Below are 24411 nucleotides of genomic sequence, written 5' to 3' on the forward strand. Positions count from 1 at the left end.
CAACCCTCCTTTGCCTCAGGTACAAATAAGTACCTGTATATAACACAATACCTGTATATAACTAGGATTATCAGACATCTGGGAAAACCTGGTCATGTCCTCTTTTTAGAGGACTGTCTAGGCTCCTAGACAGATTTTCTAAAACCTGGCATTTATCCGAGTTTTGGAAAGCCCCAATGAGCTCCAGCCGCATCTGGAGGGCCTCTGAGCATGTGCAGATGATGTCACACACATTTGCGCATGTTCCAGGCCCTTCAGATGCGGCTAGAGCTTGTCTAGAGGAGGCTATGTGGGGGTGGGGCTTGAGGCAGAATGGGGCGGAGCTGGAGGCAGAACTGGGCAGGGCTGGGGTGGAATGAGGTGGGGCTGGAGGCAGAATAGAGAGGGGTCATGTGTTCGGGGTTTCCTGGAGAAAAATATGTTAAGCCTATGACAGAAAGACTATCTCAAATCCCATATACCATAGTAACCTTCTTCTTTATTTTTCTTCACTTTTATGGGCTTTTTTTTTTTTTTATTCCACTATGAAGGAACCATGTACTTGAAATTAGTTTATCCCGGGGTTATCTGGGAAATTACAAACCAGTAAGCCTCATTTTAATGCCAGACAAAATAGTGGAAGCTATTACGAAGAATAAAATTACAGAGCACATAGACAACCATGGTTTAATAGTTACAAAGTCAGCATGGGTTCAGCCAAATGAAGTCTTACTTCACCAATAACCATGTGGCTAACAGTGATCCGGTTGATGTAGTGTATCTAGATTTTCAGAAAGTTTTTAACAAAGCTTCTCATGAGAGACTCCTGAGAAAACTAAAAAGTCATGGGATAGGTTTTATTGTGGATTAGGAATTAACTACTGGACAGAAAACAGAGGGTAGGATTAAATGGCCTTTTTATCTCAAAGAATGAAATAGTGGAGGAGGAAAGTAAAGTGTCGCAGGGATCTATACTGGGACTAGTGCCATTTGACACAGGCAGCGGAACACCTTTTTGTTTCTGGGGTGCCCTAGAGAATGACACAGGGAAAAAATTTGTCCCCGTCTCCACCCCATCCCTGCGAGCTCGCCCCTGAAACTGTCCTGTTCCCGTGGGTTTGGTCCCCATCACCATCCAGTCCCCGCAAGTTTGGTCCCTGTCACCGTCCCATCCCCGCAAGCTCGGTCCCCGTTACCGCCGCCCCATCCCCGCAAACCTAGAGAGAACATTGTTCTTTAAGTAGAAGGAGTTAACTAAAGTGGATGGGATTGTGGAAGGGAGGTGGGGAGGTAAGGAGAAAAGGCAGGGGAGATTGATAGGGAAGAGTCAAAAAGGGATAGTGATTCAAATATTCTTAATCTAGCCTCTTTCCCAGCGTCTTCTTCCCACTCTCTCTTCCCCAGCGTCTTCTCCCCACTCTCTCTTCCCCATTTCTCAGCGTCTTCTCCCCACTCTCTCTTCCCCATTTCCCAGCGTCTTCTCCCTACTCTCTCTTCCCCATTTTCCAGCGTCTTCTCCCCTCTCTTTCTTCCCCAGTTCCCTTCAGGCTGCTTCAGCATCTTCTCCTCTCCATCTCCCCCCCCCAGCACCCTTCACGCGATCCATTAGCTCCCTCCCGCCTGCCGGCTGTGCATCTCCCTCCCTCCCATCCCCTTACCTTCTCTTTGTGGCGATTTCTATAAGGCTGTGCATTGTATTGCAGCTGGAGCCTTGAAGTCGTGTTGCATTGGATGCTGGAAAAGTCTCTGATGCAACCAGAAACATAAAGTTGCGTCGAAGGAGACTTTTCCAGCAGCCACATGCGACGTGACTTCAAGGCTCCGGTTGCAATACAATGCATAGCCTTATAGAAATCGTCACAAAGAGAAGGGAGGGGGAAGGGAGGAAGGTAAATGCATGGCCGGCTGGCCTGCGGGAGAGAGGGGGCTGCCGGACCGTGCGCTTGTTCACCTCGCGTGCTCACTCCTTTAACTGAGGAGACAAGACCACCGCTCCACAGGGCGGTGAATGGCCTTGTCCCCGTACTCGTGGTGACCTTTTTTTTGTCACCATTTCGGCGGGTTAGCCGCGGGTAACAACCACCGTGTCATTCTCTAATCTGCCCCAGACACCGTCCCCCCTTAATAATAGTGCTATTTGTAATGCCATTCCTTCTTCATATACACACACTATAATATAATCTTATTAACAATATATAATGGTAACCACAAAATTAAACTACATAAAGCACACTGAAACAACTGCATTCCTTAATGCCATGTTCTGAAAGGAATTTTTCCTCTTTCTCTTAAAGCAGCTAATACAACAAGGCTAATCAACCCCATTCTACCTCTATTTAAAATATAATAAAAATCAAACACCCAGATCATCACATAAAAATGTCTCTCCTTTTTCAGCCCCCAGTGACTTCTGTTTTAATAGGAATTCCATCTACTAGTTTAACAATATTTAATTCAGCTGGTTCATTCACATCTAATTAACTCAAAAAGGTGCACATGGCACCTGAAAAATGAAAATTGTCAAGCTATTAAAATTTTTTTTTTTACTACTGATAATGGGTTACAATATAAACATCATTTGGGACAGCCCCCCATGTTCTCCAAACCTCTCCCTGATGCACTCCTCTACAGCTCCAACCCCCCCCCCCCATCATGTTCTCCACCCCATTTCCTGATGCTTTCCCAAGCAGTGCAACACTGGAGAAAGAGAAAAAATTATGCACATTCCCCTATATTGTGCAAAATATAACTTCTGGCTTTTACAAAGCGGTGGTAGAGGTTTCTATCATGGGCCGGTGAGGTAAATAATCCAATGCTCATAGAATTCCTAAGATATAGTTAATGTTTCCTTTATAACTCTTATTGAATATAATTTCTGGATCTGTAGCATCGTGTAAAGCAATGCTTGTATCTAAAATTGAAAATCTTATAAATAAATAAAAAAAGAATTCCTATGACCATCAGAGCATTTACCTCACTGTCCCGTGGTAGAAACCTCTACCGTGGCTTTGTAAAACATGCAGAAGTGCATTTCAAAAACTGATATATTACAATCAGTACACTATAGGATAATATGATACCATTTTATTGTACTAAATACATTTTTAAATTAGCCGTTAGAGGCCAAAATTTTTTTCCTCAGGTCAAGATAGTATACAAGTTTCAAGTTTCAAGTTTTATTGATTTTGATATACCAACTATCAAATTAATATCTAGCTGGTTTACAATAAGATTACAGGATAAAAAAATTATTTTTTTAAAAAAAAAAAAATGAGAGAAAAAAAAAATAAAAAAAGAAAAAAGAAAAGTATATATATAATTAATTTAGCAGTATTGTGTGAACATAAATAACATTACAAGACAAACTGGAAAGTGAGTTATAGTACCCTGTTCTGACACAAGGAGGAGGGTTTGATCTTCAAACATTAATTAAAAAATGTATTAAAATTAGCCCAATAAAAAGATACCACCTTATTTCCATTTTCATTATTTATTAACATTTATTAACACAGCTACCACACTACTTTATCCTAAACTAAAAATAAAATTCATTTTTACTACCTTGTCTGGTCATTTACTTTTTCTAAATATGTTGGTCCCAGTCTCTGGTTTCTGCTTTCCTTGTCTTCCTCTTAACTCTCTTGCCAAGATTTTCTGTCAATTTGTCATTTTGCTCTTCTTTCTTCTACTTTTCCACTCAGTTTTCTTCAATTTATTTTTCTGCCTCTGTCCAGATTTCTTTCCTACTATACACTATACAACCTGCAGTTTCCCTTTTTTTTTTTTGCTGTGTCTACCTACAACTTGCCATCTCTTTCCCTCACTCTGGCTCTCCTATTTCACTTCCTCTTATTTCCCAATTTCTCACTAACTCTGTCTCCTTTCTTCTTCCCCATTTAGTATTTGCCCTTTCTCTCTTTCCCCCCCCCTTCCATTCAGCATCTGCTACCTCCAGTGTCTTCCCTCTCTTTCTACTCTTCTATCCAGTGTCTTTCTCTCTCTCTCTTTTCCCTTCCATCCAGCACCTGACCTCCTTTCTTTCCCTTTCAATCCAGTACCTGACCTCCTCTCTCTCCATTTCCGTGCATTGGCTGATGCCCTGACTCCCCCTTCCATCCAGCATGTCTCTCCCCCCACCCACCCTCTCTCTGGAGGTGGAAAAACAAAGATAAAGACATCATGAGGCCTCTCTATTTATCCTCATGGCTGCTGGTGCCACCCACTTCAGATATCACTTTCAGTTCTGGGGCAGAGCCGGCAGCCACAAGGATGAATAGAGCAGCCCCGCAATGCCTTTATCTTTGTTTTGCCACTGCCAGAGAGAGGGGGGTGGACCAGATTATTTTGTGTTTCTCATAAGTGAGCTCATGTGTTCATAAGAGAAGCACCAGAAGATGAAAAGATCCATAAGATCCAATGTACTGGACTGGCCCCAACATTGTACACTGTGTTAAAACTGAACTCACCTTATATGACCTTGTAAAAGTCCTTACCAATGCAATAAATCTATATTTATGTAAGCACTTGGTGGTGGGGTTAATTTGATAAAGATGGCATTAAAAGGTGTTAAGAAAATAAGTGAATGGAATAGATGAGTATCAATTAATGCAGTGGGCTGAGAAGTCTAGGGAATTGTGTTTGATTCTCATTGCAGCTTATGACCTTGGGCAAGTCACTTAACCCTCATTTTAAGCACATAAAGCTACTTTCTCTACCCACACTAAGGGTAGAGAAAGTAGCTAAGTATAATATATAAATTGCTTTTTAGGGTCAGCTCAAGAGATTACGGTGCCCCAATCTACACCCCTTGGTCCATGGTCCATCCCGCTCCGGTCCATGCCCTGCCTCCCCCCCCCCCCTATTTCCTTCCTCTCTGCCTATTCTTGGTAGTATGTAGTTTCATAGGCCAGCGTCAGGCAGTGCTAAACTGACACTGATGCTGGTCCACACCCTGCCAGGACAGGGCAGCAATGTCAAAAGAAGGAGGAGGGAAGTCATAGGGTAGCTTAACTTATGAGCCGGTGATGTCATGGCCCTGTGCGTTTGGTGTCCTTTAGCACTGGCACCCTAGGCTAGAACCTTACTTGGTCTACAGGTTAAGTTGGTCTTGCTGCTTTGGTTGCATATCAAATCCATTACCAGAGTCCTGACATACATGTACTTGCTTGCTTAAATGCCAGTACTTTGATCATGTCCTGCTCTATAAACTGGCACCTAAATGTGTGATACAGGTGGAGTCTTTGCAAAGAATGGATGAGGCACATAAATGATGAAATGCTATGATTTCTGCATTTTTTTTTAGCTTCTAGGCCCGAGCATTTTCACAGTTGGTATAACTCAGGGGTGTCAAATGTCGGTCCTCGAGGGCCGCAATCCAGTCGGGTTTTCAGAATTTCCCCAATGACTATGCATGAGATCTATTAGCATTCAGTGAAAGCAGTGCATACAAATAGATCTCATGCATATTCATTGGGGAAATCCTGAAAACTACTGGATTGCAGCCCTCGAGGACTGACATTTGACACCCCTGGTGTAACTGCACCAAAATTATATACACATTTTGGCACCTACTTTCCTTTATAAACTAGGCTCCAAATAGGTGCCTTCTTGGCCCCTAAAAATAGGCCCCTCAACCTCTCTCTTGTAGGTAAACTAGCTAAGAAATAACCGACAATCTTTCCTTACACAATTTACTGATGACTAATGTTAGAGATAGTTAGGCTATTGCAAATCTTTAATGCACACCCAAAGATTTTTAGGAGTTACCATCAAATTCAGTTTTTACCATTTTAGCACGCTGGCTTATTTGCTTTATTTGTTCTCCTAAAAAAAAATCAAGGAAGGACTGGGATAACATTTTGAGATGCTGCTATCTGTATAAACTAATTCTTAGGCAGAATCTCCCCAGGTTGGTTAAACAATTTGTTACTCTGTCAGGCTGTGTCTGAATGGCTAAACAGTCTCTGTCCAAGCGCATTTAATTCTAACCAAGTGACAAACCAGCTGCCCCCAGGCCTTCTGAAAGCCAGAAATGCGGGCTAAGAATTAGGACGGATTTTACAAACTCTTGCTTGTCACCTCCTTTATATAGTGTTCCCTGGAGCCCAGTGAAAAGAGGCTAGTGGGTACTTCAGACTCCTAGGGATTTATTGAACAATCATAAGCAGATTAATTAACTATTCTGCTAGTGCAGTGTTTGTGATGAGATCCATAATGGAACTCATGATGGGCACTGGACTTACCCAGGTCATATTTTTCATTGGTATGATTTATAAATGTGGGGAAACTGAACATGATACTAAAGGTAATCTGTGCTGCAGTGCATGAGAACTCCCCCCCCCTACCACCAATGCATCCACTAAGTGTGACATGGAGGATGAGGTCTTCAATGATTATTTATTTTATTTATTCATATCACTTATTTTTTTTTTTGCCAGTTAAATGTCCTGCCCCCAACCCCAGGTTGGCCTGCCTGAGTAATATTCATCTCTGAAAACCTGATGAGACAGAAGGAAGACTCCTTTGAGATGTGCCACTGGTTATGGTTTATTGATCTTAATATATTGCCCTTCCTATGAACGCAGCAGGGCAATTTACACATTTGTAACTTAAAAAGTAAAAGAATGAAAGGAGCACCATTGTATAAAGGAAAGAAGAGTCTAGAGAAAGGGCAGGCTGCTCCAGGCAGATATTGTGTTGTTGGCAGTCATCTTACCCCTCCCACCCCAAATTAACTCCCCCTTTTAAAAAGACAGGGCAAATGCTCCAACGCCCATTAAATCCCTATGGGCATCAGAGCAATTACCATGGCTATGTAAAAGGAGCCCTAAATGTGTTGCTTTTTCAACAAACCCAACTCCTGCTGGCCTTGCCAGGAGATTCAGCCACATAGGTGTGAGCCATGGGACCAGCCTCCAATATATAAAGATCTAGGGGTTTAGTTATCGATATGGGCTACTGTTAAGAGGTATTTCTCCTACTGTAAACCGCGTCAAGCTCTACGAACATGGAGATGATGTGGTATACAAACCTAAGGATTAGATTAGATTAGATTAGATTATTTTACCATTAATTCATGTTATTTTAACACTGGTCCCATTTTATGCAATGAGACCTAGGGCTCCTTTTACTAAGGTGCGCTAGCATTTTTAGCATGTGCTGCCCCCCACACTAAGCATCTAAACCAGAGGTCCCCAAAGTCCCTCCTTGAGGGCCGAATCCATTCAGGTTTTCAAGACTTCCCCAATGAATATGCATGAGATCTATGTGCATGCACTGCTTTCAATACATTGGGGAAATCCTGAAAACCCGACTGGATTCGGCCCTCAAGGAGGGACTTTGGGGACCCCTGGTCTAAACTAACGCCAGCTCAATGATGGCGTTAGCGTCTAGTGCGCGCGCTAAAACCGCTAGCACAGCTTAGAAAAAGGAGCCCCTAGTTACTAATAACTGGGGATAACCATAATACAACACATCTTAATGACAGCCCAGGTTAATAACGTTCCCCCTTAATCTTGGATTCATATTTAGAAATAAATTCTGCATTCCTAAATGATTATGGAGCTCATCTGCAAAGCACTTAGAAACACAAAGTACCATAGGGCCTGTGGTACTTTGTATATCTAAGTGCTTTGAAAATGAACTCCTATAGAAATAGACTAGTAATGTCTTCTCTGCCTTAAAACTTGAATTCAGCTGCAGAGAATAAAAACTATGTGGTCAATATGCAATTTTACCAGCCAGGAACGGCGCCTTCCTGTTTAAATTGCTTATTTAGATTTGCTCTAAATAAGCAATTTAAACAGGAAGGCGCCGTTCCTGACTGGTAAAATTGCATATTGACCACATAGTCATTTTCAATGGCACATGGTCATTTTCAGGCACTTACTGTATATACTCGAATATAAGCCAAGATTTTTGGGCCAAAAAAATGGCCTAAAATTAGGGGGTCTGTTCTGCCTAGCCATACAGTACAACAGGCCAGTGCAAAACTTTTGACAACCCCCCGATTTCTATAAAGAGAGTAGAACACACACCAACTTCTATTAAAACTACATATAATATTTATTAGAAAAGAAAAGCTATATCACCGTGGATAGAAACTCACAAACTGAGTAGCCCCTGAACGGTCAGACATTTCCTTGGAAGGGGCTTCTGGGCAATGCTCGTGTTCACTCCGCAGATGAGCTACAAGCTTAACAACATTGAATGGCTTCTTTTATAGTGTGCAATGTTTATCCCTCAAACATACACAGGATAGCACATGCCCAAAAGTCTGCTGTTATTAGTATCCAAAGGTTCAAACACGGTCAGTGAGGACATCTGCATTCCCTGCACAACAATCAACAGACACCAGGTAATACTGACAAGAACTCAGGTACAACTGGCTAAAGCCATGAGTCAGCCAGAGCAACGGTCAAAAGAGACAAACAAGTCATGAAATTGTACAGTGTTGTTCTTGGACTTACAGGCCTTGGGTCCTTTTGGGCCTGGAAGTACTACAGGGTCTCAGTTTATATTCAGATCAGCGCTTACCCGCTCCCCTCCCAGACCTGTTGCAGGCCTCCACTGGGCCTGCCATAAGGCCTGGTGGTCCAGTGGTGGGTCGGGACAGGAGGGATCCCTCCCGTCTCCTGTCCCAGCCGACTCTAAAAACTTTCAATTCCCTCCCACTTCCCACGCATACCTTTCAATTCCCTGGTGGGCCAGGACAGGAAGGATCCCTCCTACCTCCTGTTCTGGCCGACTGTGATAACTTTTACCTACATCCCACCTTCCCCATGTACCTTTAAAATCCCCAGTGGTCCAGTGGTGAACCGGAGCACAAGTGATTTTCCTACGCAGAGCTGCTAGTGCTACATTAAATCTAAGCTTAATGTGCAGGAAAATCCCATGTTAAAATGTGCTAAACCTGGATTGTACTATATTTTAGTAAAAGGGCCCCTAAATTTTTTATTTCAGTGTGTGTGATTATTGTAATTTTTTTTTTATGGTGTATTTTATTTTATTTTTTTTTGTTTCTGTAGGCTTCAAGTATTTTCCCTATCTGTCCCAGTGGGCTCACAATCTATCTAACGTACCTGGGGTTATGAAGGACTGAGTGACTTGGCCAAAGTCACAAGGAGCAGCACAGGGTTTGAACCCACAACCCCAGGATGCTGAAGCTATAGCTCCAACCACTGCGCCACACACTCCAACAAAACAGAAGTAGGAAAGAATTGCACAGGCTGGGTCAAGAATATCTCTGTGTATGTCTGGGGCAAAATAACTCTCCAAAATTGTCAAAGAATGGGACCAAAGTTGGTACAAGGGAAAACTTGGTCAAATGACACATCAAGTTAATAAATGGGTCAAATTGGACCAGAATTCCAGAGAAATAAGCCTCCCCTCCCTCCCCAGAAAATAAAATGGTCCAATCAGTGGTGTAGTGAGGGTGAGAGGCACTCCTTCCCTGACCCCTCCCCCCCTGCCACACGTGTGCCCCCTTCCCTTCTCCCATACCTTTTTAGATTTCCTGGTGTGGGCAGCATCACCAACTTGCTGCCCACGTTGGCATCGGCTCTCCCTCTGACATCAGTTCCTAGGCGCAGGACCCGGAAGTGACATCAGAAGGAGAGCCTATACTGGCACGAGCAGCAGGTTGGAGTTGTTGCTCGTGCCAGTGAAGAGTTAGAGATACCGAAGGGGGGGGGGGGAGTGAAGGCGTGCACGCGGTGGGGAGAGGAGTGGGAAGGAGTGAGGGAGGAGGGATGCTGATGCCCCTACCAAGAAAGTGCCTGGAGCAGACCCTTCTCCCCCCCACCCCCGCACCCCCTTACTAAGTCACTGGGTCTAATGCATTTCTGTGGGAGGAGTTCCAGCCTCTATATTATACTGGTCTGACCCAGCAGCAGCAATTCTTATGTTCTTATGTTCAATGGGTGCTGAGCACCTCCAATATTGAGCAAACTTCATTAATATGTCCAAGGAAGGCTAAACTGTTTTGTGTCTGACACCCTAAATTATTTTGAAATGTTGTCACCAATGCCTCCTTTTAAACTAGCTCACGTTTGTTCTCTACTTTCCCAAAGTTCTAAATTGGCTCACCCCCTACAACTGCCCTCAAAACTGCCCAGCACTACAACTCTCCAATTACCTCACAAACTGTCCCCACATCCAAAAACTATCCCATGTAACTATCCCACCACCCTGCAAATTGTCCCAGCCTCTAAAATACACTCACAAATGCCCTTACCACCACCACCACCCCAAAAAAAAGCTATCCTTAGCAACTGTCCTACCACCCCACAAACTTCCCCACCCTCAAATCTACCTGGTAACTACTCCATTACACTGCAAATTGTCCAACCCCTAATTTCCTCCACATAACTGCTCCACCATCTTCCAGCAGCAAGATATATACCAGCTGGTGAGAGGTTGTATTGCATGTGCTGGATGCAAAGAGGTCATGACCCTCAGAGAATGAGTCTGAGCTTTGATGGTGATGCCTCAGAAGAACTGACATGCATCACAATGAACCTGGAAGATCTAATGGAGCAAACTGGACCATGACGAGATAGTATGGGTGAGTTCTGAAAGAAATGGTAGCCGAGCTGAGAAGGGAATGCAAGAACCCAAACACCATAGTTATGGGAGATTTCAACTATCCTGGGATAGACTGGTGTCTTGGAAATTCAAAATGTGCAAGGGAAACGGAGTTCCTGGAAGCAGTCCAGGACTGCTTCATGGAACAACTAGTCGAGGCACCAACGAGAGGATCAGCGACTCTGGATCTGATCCTCAATGGGCTGAAAGGCCCCGCGAAGGATGTGGAGATCATAGGACCACTAGGAACCAGTGACCACAACATGATTCAGTTCAAAGTGCAAGTAGGACTACCTATGGGAAAGAGAACCAAGGCAACAACATTTAACTTCAAGAAAGGGAACTATGATGCCATGAGACAAATGGTGAGAAAGAAGCTCAGAAACAGCTCCAAGGAAACTCGGACTGTGGAGCAAGCCTGGTCCCTATTCAAGGACACAGTAAACAAGGCACAAAACCTATATATACCAAGATTTAGGAAAGGTTCCAAGAAGAATCAGACAAAGGACCCTGCATGGATAACCAGTGAAGTAAAGAAAGTGATAGGAGACAAGAAAAAATCATTTCGGAAGTGGAAAAAGGACAAAACTGAAGGAAACTGGAGAGAGCACAGGAAGCAACAAAAAGAATGTCACCGAGTAGTCAGGAAAGCCAAGATAGAGTATGAGGAGAGACTAGCCCAGGAAGCAAGAAATTTCAAACCATTTTTCCGATATGTGAAAGGGAAACAGCAAGCGAGGGAGGAGGTGGGGCCCCTGGATGAGGGTGACCGGAAGGGAGTGGTGAAAGAGGAAAAAGAGGTGGCTGGTAGGCTAAACAAGTTCTTCTCGTCGGTCTTTACAATAGAGGACACATCCAGTGTGCCAGAACCGGAAAAAATCTTCAGGGGAGATCAAGAGGGGAAATTATCATGCATGGAGGTAAGCCTCGAAGACGTTCTCAGGCAGATAGATAGATTAAGAACGGACAAAGCTCCGGGCCCAGACGGGATCCACCCGAGAATACTGAAAGAGCTCAGAGATGAAACAGCAGAGTTACTGCAGCATATTTGCAACCTGTCCTTGAGAACAGGGGTAATCCCGGAGGACTGGAAGATAGCGAATGTTACACCGATCTTCAAAAAAGGATCGAGAGGCGACCCGGGAAACTACAGACCGGTGAGCTTAACCTCTGTTCCGGAGAAGATGGTCGAATCAATGATCAGGGAAGGTATCAATGAGCATATAGAAAAAAATAATCTGATGAGGTCGAGCCAGCATGGTTTCTGTAAAGGCCGATCATGCCAGAAAAATCTACTGCATTTCTTTGAGGGGATAAGTAAGCAATTGGACCAAGGTGACCCAGTAGACATTATATATCTAGATTTCCAAAAAGCCTTTGACAAGGTGCCCCAAGAACACTTACTGAAGAAACTGTGGACTCACGGGGTGGAAGGGGACGTGTACAGATGGATCAAAAATTGGCTGGCGGACAGGAAACAGAGGGTAGGAGTAAAGGGGCACTACTCTGACTGGATAGGGGTCACAAGTGGTGTTCCGCAAGGGTCAGTGCTGGGACCATTGCTGTTCAATATATTTATTAATGATCTAGAAACGGGGACAAAGTGCGAAGTTATCAAGTTCGCGGATGACACAAAACTCTCCAGCAAGGCCAGAACTGTTGAGGAATGCAAAGAACTGCAGAGTGACCTGAACAAACTGAGTGAGTGGGCAAAAAAATGGCAGATGAGCTTCAATGTGGAGAAATGTAAGGTCTTGCACATAGGGAAGGGGAACTCCATGTACAGCTATACGATGGGAGGGAGGGTACTCGGGGAAGGCAGCCAAGAAAAAGATCTGGGGGTATTGGTGGATAACACAATGAAGCCGGCGGCACAATGTGCAGCGGCCTCAAAAAAAGCGAACAGAATGTTGGGCATTATCAAAAAAGGTATCACTACCAGAACAAAAGAAGTTATCCTGCCACTGTATCGAGCAATGGTGTGCCCACATCTGGAATACTGCGTCCAATACTGGTCGCCATACCTCAAGAAGGACATGGCAATACTCGAGAGGGTCCAGAGGAGGGCAACGAGGATGATAAAGGGTATGGAGAACCTTTCATATGCCAAACGGTTAGACAGGCTGGGGCTCTTTACCCTGGAGAAGCGGAGACTGAGAGGGGACATGATAGAAACTTATAAAATCATGAAAGGCATAGAGAAGGTGGAGAGGGACAGATTCTTTAGACTAGCAGGGACAACTAAAACAAGAGGTCATTCAGAAAAACTGAGAGGAGACAGATTCATAACGAATGCAAGGAGGTTCTTCTTCACTCAGAGGGTGGTGGACACCTGGAACGCGCTTCCCGGAGAGGTGATAAGACAGAGTACAATTCTGGGGTTCAAAAAGGGACTGAATGACTTCAGGGTACAGATAGAGGTTTACCTTACAGGACATTGAGCGAATAGGGTATGGATATTTTAGGTTAGGTAGGGAACACTTTCAGGTCATGGACCTGGGGGGCCGCCACGGGAGCGAATTGCCGGGCACGATGGACCCCTGGTCTGACCCGGCAGAGGCAACGCTTATGTTCTTAAGTACATCGCTTTGATCATTTTAGGGCTTGCAAGCAGAACCTAAAAAAGTAAAAATAAAATAAGTTTCTTACATCATTACCGGTTGGTTTGTTACTTTACTAAAAAAATAAACCTTTAAAATATTCTTAAATGCCATAACCAAATGCAGCATCATCCACTGTTCTCTTAAGTGGCTCTGGTATTAGTTATTTTTTTCAAAATTCCAAATCATGGGGCCCATTACTAAGCTCCGCTAAAAAGTAATCTTCGCTATTTTTAGTGCATGGGCTTCCCACACGCTAAGGCCACTTTTAACACGGCTATCAAATGGCTGTATTTTTTAGCACATAGGTAGTGCACGATGATTCCAAAACTACTGCGGGACACCTGATCTTGTCCCTTTTAATCTGCGGTAAAGTGCGCACTACTGTGTACTGCAGCTTAGTAAAAGGACCCCTTTGTGACCCAGAACTTTCTTACCGGAAGTGCTTACCAGATTTGTAAATCTAATTGAACAGCAAAGTACAAAATTCAGCAACCATATTTCTTGCTTCATAAATAAAAAAATAATTAAAACAAAGCACACAAGTTTCCTTGGCTTGTTCTAGAGCTGAGTCACAGTCGGTTTTATTTTATACAATACACTGTAAGAAGAGAGCTGCCCTTTTATTCCACAGAGCCTACAAATGAAGTCACTTCTGTAACATTGAGTTCCCACGGCAGCTTCGGGCCTTATTAACCCCCTGAGCCCCAGGCAGCCACTATCTTCAGACAAAACCTAGCAGCCCTTGAGGTATGCAGGATCCCTCTGCCCCAGTCAGCTAATAATGTTAAAACAGAGTCCTTTCGCAGACATCAACACCTCAGCGAGGAAAACTTTATTTCTTCACTACTGCGACCCTAATGTCCACTGGGATACTTTTACCAAGCCCCGACTCTTTCAACCCTGCAATTATGCTTCCAGTTTAAACATCACAGTTTGCCCGCCCCTCTTCATCCCAGAGCTGTAAGGTCTGGAGCAGATCCTTGTAGTTTTTTAAATCCCCGACACTTTGTGGCTTTAATAGGGTGCCACCTTCTGCAGGGCATTTTACCATTTACGTACACTCATACAGTACATAACTTGCGACACAAACAAGTTCAAGTAAACATGGAGTAAAAAGGATAAGCACGGAAGCATTGGTGGTTCAGTGGTAGAATTCTCGCCTGCCACGCGGGAGGCCCGGGTTCGATTCCCGGCCAATGCAACGTATCATTTTATATTAATCAATTTATACAGCAAGTACCCCCTATATTTGTAAAATAAAACATCCGAAACGTTCTTTCAAAGCAGAACTCATTTTGTTTTCAAATGGAAGCTTCCATCTTACATATGCCTAATGTTCATTCTGGAATATTTACTGTTTGGGTTTTTGTTTTTGTTTTACTAAAAATATAGAGAAAAACACATATTGTAAAAAAAATATTTAAAAAAACCAGAAAAAACCCCGAGCCTGCTAACTTGTCACATTAAAAAATATAATAAAACAAATAGTGATGAGCTTAACATTAGGTAGGCTATCGAAGAACGATGTCATCAGCTAGGGGATGTAGCTCAGTGGTAGAGCGCGCGCTTCGCATGTGTGAGGTCCCGGGTTCAATCCCCGGCATCTCCAGCTGATACAATATTTTTGCCTAAATGCATTTCATCTCTTTAGACACTTAACTTGTCATTTTAAAAATAGTGTAGTTTTAAAAAAAGAGTAAAAACACTTTCCTTTTTAAAATTTACTTTTAAGCCATTTTGTTTACTTTGCACAGAACATGAAAGAGTTCTGTAGTTACAGTAATACTTGTTCAGCTCCCCCACCCTCCTCTTTCAAGAACTTTAGGTGCAGTTTGTTAGATTTCGGTTATTAAGAGAATCGGAGGTGCTATTTCTTTGCACTTCCAAAATTTAATTTGTCTTTCCAAAAGTTGCAGTCGGTGTCATAGAAATGTATGATTATGGTAACTTCCCTGAAATATTACCCCCAAAATAGAGTTTTTATTTATACATTTTTTTATTGTAGCAATTGTATTTACACAAAAGCAGTCATTAAGTGGATAATGCTCACTGAAAAGCGCTAGCCTGTGCTATCAGCCACAAAGCCAATTTTAATTTCTGTGTATAAATAGGGAAAATTTGATTTTTAAAAATGTGTCCATTATTTCTGATTGCGGTAGTGTATCTTTTTAGTTGTTTCCAGTAAAAAGGAACAGATAACTTTTCAATTACTGAAGTTTTAACTCCTTACTTGATGTAGGTTCACACTGGAAAGAAGTAGCAACCAGCTAGAACGTACATGTGACATACTGGGCCAGATCAAAGGTCACAAAGCCCAGAATCCTGTCTCAAACAGCAGCCAATCGCTGTAACAAATAATCAGCAGGATTCAATGAGTAAATCCATTCCTTGTTGCTCACACTGGAGATAAGTGTGACTTTTTCAGGTGAACATGGCTAATAATGAGCTTATGGGCTTTTTCTTCATGAGTTTGCTAAATCCTATTTTAAACTCAACTATGCTAATTGCCTTGCCTCCACCTCCTTGTTCACTGACTGAACAAATATTTTCTCCAATGTAACATGCTACCTATTAGTTTTATGGAATGTCCCCTACTCTTAGCACGATTTTGAAAAGGTAAACTATCATTCCCTATTCACCCATTCAGTCCTACTCAGTTGTCTCTTCTCCAAGCTGAAGACCTTTAACCTATTTAGTCTTTGGGGGTTCAGACTTAGCATGCACCTTTCCAGTTCAAATTAAGGTGCCATGTACAACAATAGGTATTTCTTTGACCCTTGAGCAATGTTTTTCAATGGCTGCATGCTGCATGCGAATGCTACCATCCAGTGTTACTCTCTACCTCATTTGTGACTCTGATAAACATTTTTATGTATGATGCGGATCCTCAGCAGGCTATCGTGAGTCCTTTAGGTGTTCAGTGATATAGCTAACATCTTCATAGGATCTAATAGTTAAATTTTCATTTTCTCTCTATTTTTTTAATATTTACTGTTTATTCATAATATAGCAATGCAGAGTAACTTATCTGTGAAGATGTTGGCTATATCACTGAGCACCTAGAGGTCTCACGATAGCCTGCTGAGGATCTGCATCATACATAAGAATGTTTATCAGAGTCTCAAATGAGGTAGAGAATAAGGTTGGATGGAATCATTGATATCCTTTACCTTCACATAATAGCCAGGTGTTGTGGACTATCATTTAGTGATAGAGAATAGCCCTTTTTTATGGCCACTCTAAAAATAGGCTTAATGCATAGGAAAGTTCCTCTATACAGTACTCCCCCAAAATTCGCAAAGGTTCCATTCCAGGAGCAACCTCAAATGTGGTTTTGGAGCTGATCGAAAGCAGGAGAGGGCTGGGGCGCCAGCGGGTGCTGAAAATCATTCCCAGTATTTTCCGACCGCCTCTTCCTGGTACTAAAGTCAGGCTACACGCTACACCAATCAGGGAACTGCGTTAACATGCCAGATAGCGTGTTAAAGCAGCTCCTGGTTGGTGTAGCCTGACTTTAGTACCAGGACGAGGCAGTCAGAAAATACTGCGAATTGCTGAGTCTGCGAATCGCAAACCGTGAAGTTGCGGGGGCTTACTGTATGTTTTTTTTTTTCAGATGTGGCAACTAGAAGTGTACAGAGGACTCAGTATAAAAAATATGCTGGGTGAGAATGAAAGTCCTTCAGGCCCAGTCCAATCATAAAAGTAGGGATGGGTAGATGCCTTAACTTGGGATCACAGTAGTATTTATTCATGTAGGTACAAAATAGGGGAATAAACTCTGCACAGACTGTATTTCAGCACTAAGCCCAGCATCTTGTCTCAGACAATGACTAATCCAGGTCACCAAGGATCCATTGCTAGCTTCCCAAAACTACATGGCCGATAATGGTTTCTGTACTTTCCCTCTAAGAACCTATCTAGGAACTTTTTAAACCCAGGTATGAGGGACATTCAATAATTTATCTATCTCAGAAGGAAAAAAAAAGAGTTTAAAAAAAAAATATTTTATTTTTCAATTTGGTCCCCTGATAGCTCCACACACTTCATCCACTTTTCCTGTAATGACTTTAACCCCTTTAAAAAAGAATTCTTCTGTTTGACCTTCAAACCAGGACAACACAGCTTCCTTGATGTTGTCATCACTTGAAAATCGCTGTCCACAGAGAGATTTCTTCATAACTCGGAACAGGAAATAATCCAGGGGAGCCAGGTCATGACTGTAAGGTGGAGGATGGTTTAGCCACTGAAACCCACATTCTCAGATGGCAGCATGTGATTGTCGTGACATGTGCACTGGTGCATTGTTGTGAAGAAGCAGTAAGCCTGCTATGAGTTTTCCTCATCTTTTCTCCTTGATTGACTCCTGCAAAGTGATCAGTGTGAGGGTCATCTTCCATTAACTCTCTACCCCACTTAAACTGCTTGCTCCAAAATTTTACTTTGTAGAATGATGGGGCAAACTCACCATAAACTGCAGTCATATATTCATGGATCTCCTTTAGCTTTTTCGCTTCTTTTGTGAGAAATGTTATCATTGAACGTTGCTCCAAATCTAGCAGTTTCTTACTTGATTCGAATGAGAACTCTCCTGACATTCTGTCTCTTGGAATGTTAGACTCGCACCGAGCCACAACTGTGCATGTGTAACCTTGAGACATGTACAGACTTGTTTCAACACATTTGCTACTTTCTTTCATACTCAGATAAATTATTGAACACCCCTGTATGTTAGTTGCTTTGTTCATATCTTCTTGCTGTAAATTCCACAGTTCAATTGTGTGTTGAGTGGAAAAATATTGTTTTAAATGGAGCATCCTTCATCTTAGCATTTTTTGAGAGATAAACAACCATCTCTTTCTCTCACTCCCATGATTTTATAGACCTATCATATCTCCTTTCAGTCATCTCATCTTCAAGTTGAAGACCCTTAGGGGCAAATTCTATGAGAAGTGGCCAAAAGTTAGGCGCCATTATAGGCACCGTTCAGCGCGATTCAGTCACAATTGGGTGCTGTTTAGTGAATCACGCTGAGCGGCATCTATTTTGGAGGCGCCCATTAAATAGGCCAGCTCTAGGCACAACTAAAAGGTAGGTGCCCATGCGAGCGCTTAAGCATGCTTAAGAGCAGTGATTCTGTACGAAGGCGCCTAACACTATGCCACGCCCACGCCTAACATACATAGAGCTTATTTTTTTGAAGTCTGCCTACATTTTTAGTGGCACCTTGTTACAGAATTGCACTTTCTTGATAGGTGCCTATGTTTCAAACAGTGCTGGTTAAAAAGTTTAATTGAGCTTGTTATTCAATTTAGATAGGCACCTAACTAGTTGGGCGCCTCCAAAATAGGTGCCTAATTTTAGGCCCTGATTAAAGAATTTGGGCCTTAATCTGTGTAACCTTTCTTTGTAGGGGAGCTGTTCTATCCCTTTCATCATTTTGTTGCCCGTCATTAAACATTGCCTCTAGGTAGATTCCTAGGATGAGGGTTGAATCGTTCTATATTGAGTATTCAGACTTATCTCAGTGAGCCAAGTGTTGCCAGGAACTGGGACTGAGAAACATCAGCAGTATGCATATGAAGGCTGTCACTACTCTGTGTCTGACCAAGTGGAGTCCACTTAAAAAAGTAAACAATTAGTCACTGATCTGCCATATGGTTCAAGGCCCTGCTTTGTTCTCCTCCCCTCCTTCAGCAAGGATTTCCTGTTCCACTACAGACCTCTTTTATGCAGAGGCTGGAAACTCTCTTGGACTGTGTCATCTTGCTGTTTGAATTCCAAGGTCAACCATGACTGGCCCCAGCATTGCAGATCTTGTCATAGATGGTAGCATTTTAACACTGTTTAAGCCCTTTTGGGACAATCAAACCTTTTGGGTGATCTGCAATGTACCTCTTATGGACTGACATGTAGGGTGAGGTGCCATAGAGATCTATTTTAGCCCCCCCCCTTCCATATTTTATTTTTTTTCACCCTCCTTTAATCACTATTATCTGGAATTTTGAGGTACTTTACTTGCTTCTTCTTTGCAAATATTTAATTGGTGGCTTTTCCTGATTTCTCCTCTATTCCTGGCCTTGGAGTCTAAATATCTGCATAAATGCAGTAGTTAGATGGTTTTCATCCCAAAAACTGAAGCTTAACTCCCCACCCCCTCAAAAAAAATGTGAAGCTCTCTGGATCACTAGAGAAAAATCCATCCCATCCATTGTAGGCATTCCTATTTAATTAAAGGATGTGGTGACTACACCTGAGATTTTCATTTGACATCCACCTTGACCTTCAGTTATCAGATTTCTGCATAGGTCTGTAATTATGTGTGTTTGGAATGATCTTTAACCATATTTGGAAGCAATAGATATTAATTTCCACTTTCATGCTTTAATTCCAAGTTGCCTAGGTACTGTGGTCTTACTTAGGCTATAAGTGGTATATAAATACTTAAATAATAATAATATTACAGAGACAGCAACTTATTCAAAATATCAGAATATGTTGCTTAGTGTCTGTCCAAATTATGACCATAATTATAGACATCAATATTTCAAACTGATTGGGATGCCAAACAATACAAATGACCCCCTCTCTGTACTGGTAGTGCTCAGCACCCACTAGCTTTGTACTGGGGGTGCTTAGCACCCACTGGCTGTCAAAGAGCTGGCTCCTATGACCATTTTACTCCTTTGAACATCATCAGCTTCCCATGCTGTTTCACCTTTAAGGTATTACTTCTTGTGCACTGACCATTAAATTCTGGTCTTTCAGTGTATCTTTTGATTTCCTTGTTTCATACACTGCTGGATGTGCATTTGTTTCCATAGAATAAACAGCAAATCACTAATGTAGCAACAAGAACTTTAATTTCACCAAATAAATATTTATGCCTTACATGGCCATGTTTTACCAAAAAAGCTGTGTCAAAGAGAAAACTAGAGGGGCAAATCTTAGAAAATGCTACCCTCTAGAGCAGTGGTCTCAAACTGGCGGCCCGGGGGCCACATGCGGCCCGCTAGGTACTATTTTGAGGCCCTCGGTATGTTTATCATAATCACAAAAGTAAAATAAAACCGTTTCTTGATTATATATCTCTTTAGCTATAAATTACAATATTTATTATTAAGACTTAGCTAAAAGGAAAGATTTATAAACTAGAGTTTTACCTCATGCAAAATTGTCATTTCTTTAATAAGACATTAACTATTTTTTCTGAGGCCCTCCAAGTACCTACAAATCCAAAATGTGGCCCTGCAAAGGGTTTGAGTTTGAGACCACTGCTCTAGAGCTAGCAAACAAGGTGAAATTGTTTTTCAGCAATTCCTCCAGAGTTTTCTTTATTAACATTGAAAAACAAGGACCCAATGTGTCTTTTCACTCATAGGCATCAGAATGGAGCATGAGGGCCATGGCCCCCCAAAATTGGCGTGATCATCGTCCACACCAGGGATGATCCTACCTTCATTTGCTGCCCAAAGGGCATCGTTGCCAGCAGTCAATTGCATATGCTGCCCTGATGCTGACACTGGCATCTTCTCACTACTGTGGCCCACCCTTTTTGACATAACTTCCATTTCAACAGAGGCAGGCACACAGTAGAGAACAGACACCAATGCCAGTAGCAGGGTAGTGTATGCGATTGGCTGCTGCTGGTGATATCCTTTGGGCCACAAATAAAGGTAGATCGTGTTTAGAAAAGTTTCAGCCTTAAGAGTTTCAAGGTATTTCTTGGGATTGTGTTTGGTTTGTTATTTTCTGATTTCTGAGTGCTGGTATTTTCAGCTACAGGACATATTTTGGGTAGTTGGGGGGGGAGGGGTTACAAGTCCTGATATGAACTGCCGATTGAGTGTAGTAATATAATGTAAAGAACAAAGAAAAGATATCTCAGTAGTACATAATTCCCGGTGGGTTTTTGGGCTTTTTTAAAGTTTATAGTATATATATAGACAGCCATTTATACTAACAAAGACATGGTGCATATGCCCATGCCTAAATTTCGGGGGCAGTTGTCCTTGGTCTATAATTACATATATTACTGAAAGCAGTGGCGTAGCCAGGGTGAGAGGTGCCCGGGGTGGAGGCACCCCTCCCCCACCCTCACATCTGCCCCTCCCCCGCTCCTTCCCTGATCCCCCCTGCTATGCGTGCACCCACCCCTTCCCTTCCCCAGTACCTCTAGTAGTAACCACTTCAACTTGCTCTTCGCGACCCCGACGGCTCTCCCTCTGTCACTTCCTATGTGCGGCACCTGGAAGCGACGCCAACGGGAGAGCTGATGCGGTCGCAAGGAACACGTTCCTTGCAGTGGTGAACAACTAGATGTATGGAGGAAGGGAAGGGGGCACACGCATGGCGAGGGGAGGAATGGGAATCAGTGGGTGTGATACAAATGAGAAACGAATGGTATGTAAGGAATATTGATATTCAGTGAGACTGCCTTAGATACGTGGTGCTCACGAGTAAGGCCAAGTGTTTTTAACACATACTGATTGGTGATCACAGAAACACATCATCTCAGCATGCGATTAGCACGCGTCTGATTATCCAATCCACAATGAGGGGATGGGTAATCAGCTCACGAGTAAGGCCAGATGTTTTTAACACCTATTGATTGGTAAACATCATCTCAGCATGCGATTAGCACGCGCCTGATTATCCAATCCACAATGAGGGGATGGGTAATCAGCTCACGAGTAAGGCCAGATGTTTTTAACACCTACTGATTGGTAAACATCATCTCAGCATGCGATTAGCACGCGTCTGATTATCCAACCCAAAAGGAGGGGATGGGTAAAAAGTACAATATAAATGGTGCTTTCCCTGAAAAAAGGTAGGGACTTTTCCACTGCCGATGAGCTGTGTGATGACATATTGAATAAGCCTCCTGATTGTGGTCCCCCGACGGAGTGATGATGCAATAACCGGTAACGTATTGATTCAAACTCTGTACTTAATTAATGATTATGGCTAAAAATACTATATTTATGTAATAAAACTTAATTTGTATACTATTTCGAACTCCTGGTATTCATTCCAGTGAGGAAAAGTGACTGAAGGTTTTTTTTTTGAAAACCCCTTTTAAATAGTAATACAGTGGGTGGGGCAGAGAGGAGGAGGGGTGCCGGCGCCCCCACCAACATGACGCCCGGGGGCAGACCGCCTCACCTTGCCCCCCTTACTATGCCACTGACTGAAAGTAATGCCCCCGATCTACCCATGATTCACCCATTTCCACATCTCCTTTTTTGAGTCATGCATTTAAATTTACGCACATAACTTGTAATTGATTTTAATTAGCACTAATAATTGCTTGTTAAGAAGCCAATTGATAAAAACTAGCTTGTTATTCATAGGAAGATTCTCTACTATCGCTGGAAAAAAAAAGCTGCTATCACGGCCGTAAATGTAACAATTTCAAAAAGACAAGTGATTCTCGGAAAACCACACATGCAAATGAGGTTCGCGGAGGGTCGCCAAATTTACATGAGCTGAGCCGCTGGTGATATCTAGCAGCACATGTGCAGAATAGACCACAGAAAGAGGCGTAAATGTGCATTTGTGCCAGTAAAAGCAACATCATAGGCACACATATTATGTCTATGCCTTATTGGAGCACAATATATGCACATGTTATATGCGCGCGTCACATGCACGTCTCCCAAACTACTATAATTTATGTGAATGCTGTACTTTAAAAAAAAATTTTTACGATGAGCCACAGCCATAAACACATGACTGAAAGGAGCTTTACACAGTACTGGCATCCCCAGACCAATAATTTTTGGTCATCAATACTACCATATTTGATGTGGCTGGTATATATATTTTTTAAATTTTATGATGAGCCACAGCCAGAAACACATGCCTGAGACGTGCTTTGTGCAGTACCGACATCCTCGGACCAGCCAGCAATTTTTGGTCATCAAAAGCCAGCGCTTGGAGAATCACCTGGCAGTGATAGCGAATTGCCAGGAGTGCTCATTTAAATATTGATGAGCTCATTTTACTACCGCTTTAATATTCATGACCTTGTTATAACACATTTGCATGGCAGAGTTTGCCAGGAAGCTCAGAAGAGACCGCGGTGAGTCAGTTTGAAAATCGGCCGGTAAAATACTGCCATGCTAAACCAGCTGGAGCCGATTATCATTACAAGCACAGTAAGTTTTGAGAATCTGCTCCACAATGAAATTGCATGCACAATTTGGGTACATGACCATAATTGCACATGCAATTTTTAGCACTTTTTATAGAATTTGTGGATTAGTGTGTGCTAATTCTATTAGTGCATGCTAAGCTTTAGTTAAAAAAAAAAGGCCCCTAAATGAACTATTTGAAAATTGTACACTCCATTGCTCAAAGAATTACATTGACTTCCAGTGCATCTTAGAATTCACTTTAAATGCATTTATATTGCATTTAAGATCCTATTTGGCATTTCACTACTCTGGTTCCTTTAGACTGGAATGTGCATAGATCTCATCTTGCAAGAAGTTCTCATAAATTAAAACTTTTATTTCCTTCCCTTAGGGGTAAAAATAGATCTATCAGGAGATTCAGTTACTCTTTCGCTTTCAAACTGACTGAGCTTTGCAATAATTTACCGCTTGCATTAAGAAGTGTAGGACCCTTCTTCCTATTCTGGAAAGCTCTGAAGACTTATGAAAATGAACCATTTCTTTTAATTTAGATTTCCTGCTTTTTGTTCTTTTGTATTATGTTACCATTTACTGTTAACCGAGTCGAGCTCCATTTGGCTGATGACCCGGTCTATAAAACTAAGTTTTAGTTTAGTTTTAGTTTAGTACCCCTTTCCTAAAGTAAAAGTACATAGTGATGGTTCTTTGAGTTTTTGTGGCTGTCAGGATGTTTTGCTCTGACTGCAATGGACTTCCTGGTGTTATTAGAATGATAGACCAATTGCAATTATTTCAGAAAACCTTAAAAACCCTGCTACTCTCACAATATCTAATTAGCTTACCTGCAGAACCTACCAATTGTTAACATTGAAAGATTTCCTTCTATGATAGACTAAATTAATTTTTATTATCTTTTATTTCTCCTTATTTTATGTATATTCTAGTTTCTTGACTTCTTGTAAACCAAGCCGAGCTCCGACAAGAGATGACCCGGTATATAAACTGAAGACTAGATTACATTACATTACATTAGACTACAATTACTCTGTGATGCTCCCCAGAAACTGCTGCCCCAGGTTTAAACCTAATCTTGCCTAATGGTTGGG

General features: G+C 42.3%; 2 non-coding genes across 2 annotated transcripts; both read left to right on the forward strand.

The window, feature by feature from the left end:
* The first annotated feature begins 14296 nt into the window (after positions 1 to 14296).
* Positions 14297 to 14367, forward strand: TRNAG-GCC. Its single transcript has one exon. It is a non-coding gene; the product is annotated as a tRNA-Gly (tRNA).
* Positions 14368 to 14703: 336 nt separating this feature from the next.
* On the forward strand, positions 14704 to 14775 carry TRNAA-CGC. Its single transcript has one exon. It is a non-coding gene; the product is annotated as a tRNA-Ala (tRNA).
* Positions 14776 to 24411: the final 9636 nt, after the last annotated feature.

This window comes from Geotrypetes seraphini, chromosome 5 (assembly GCF_902459505.1).
Source record: "Geotrypetes seraphini chromosome 5, aGeoSer1.1, whole genome shotgun sequence".
In the NCBI taxonomy this organism is placed as follows: Eukaryota; Metazoa; Chordata; class Amphibia; order Gymnophiona; family Dermophiidae; genus Geotrypetes; species Geotrypetes seraphini.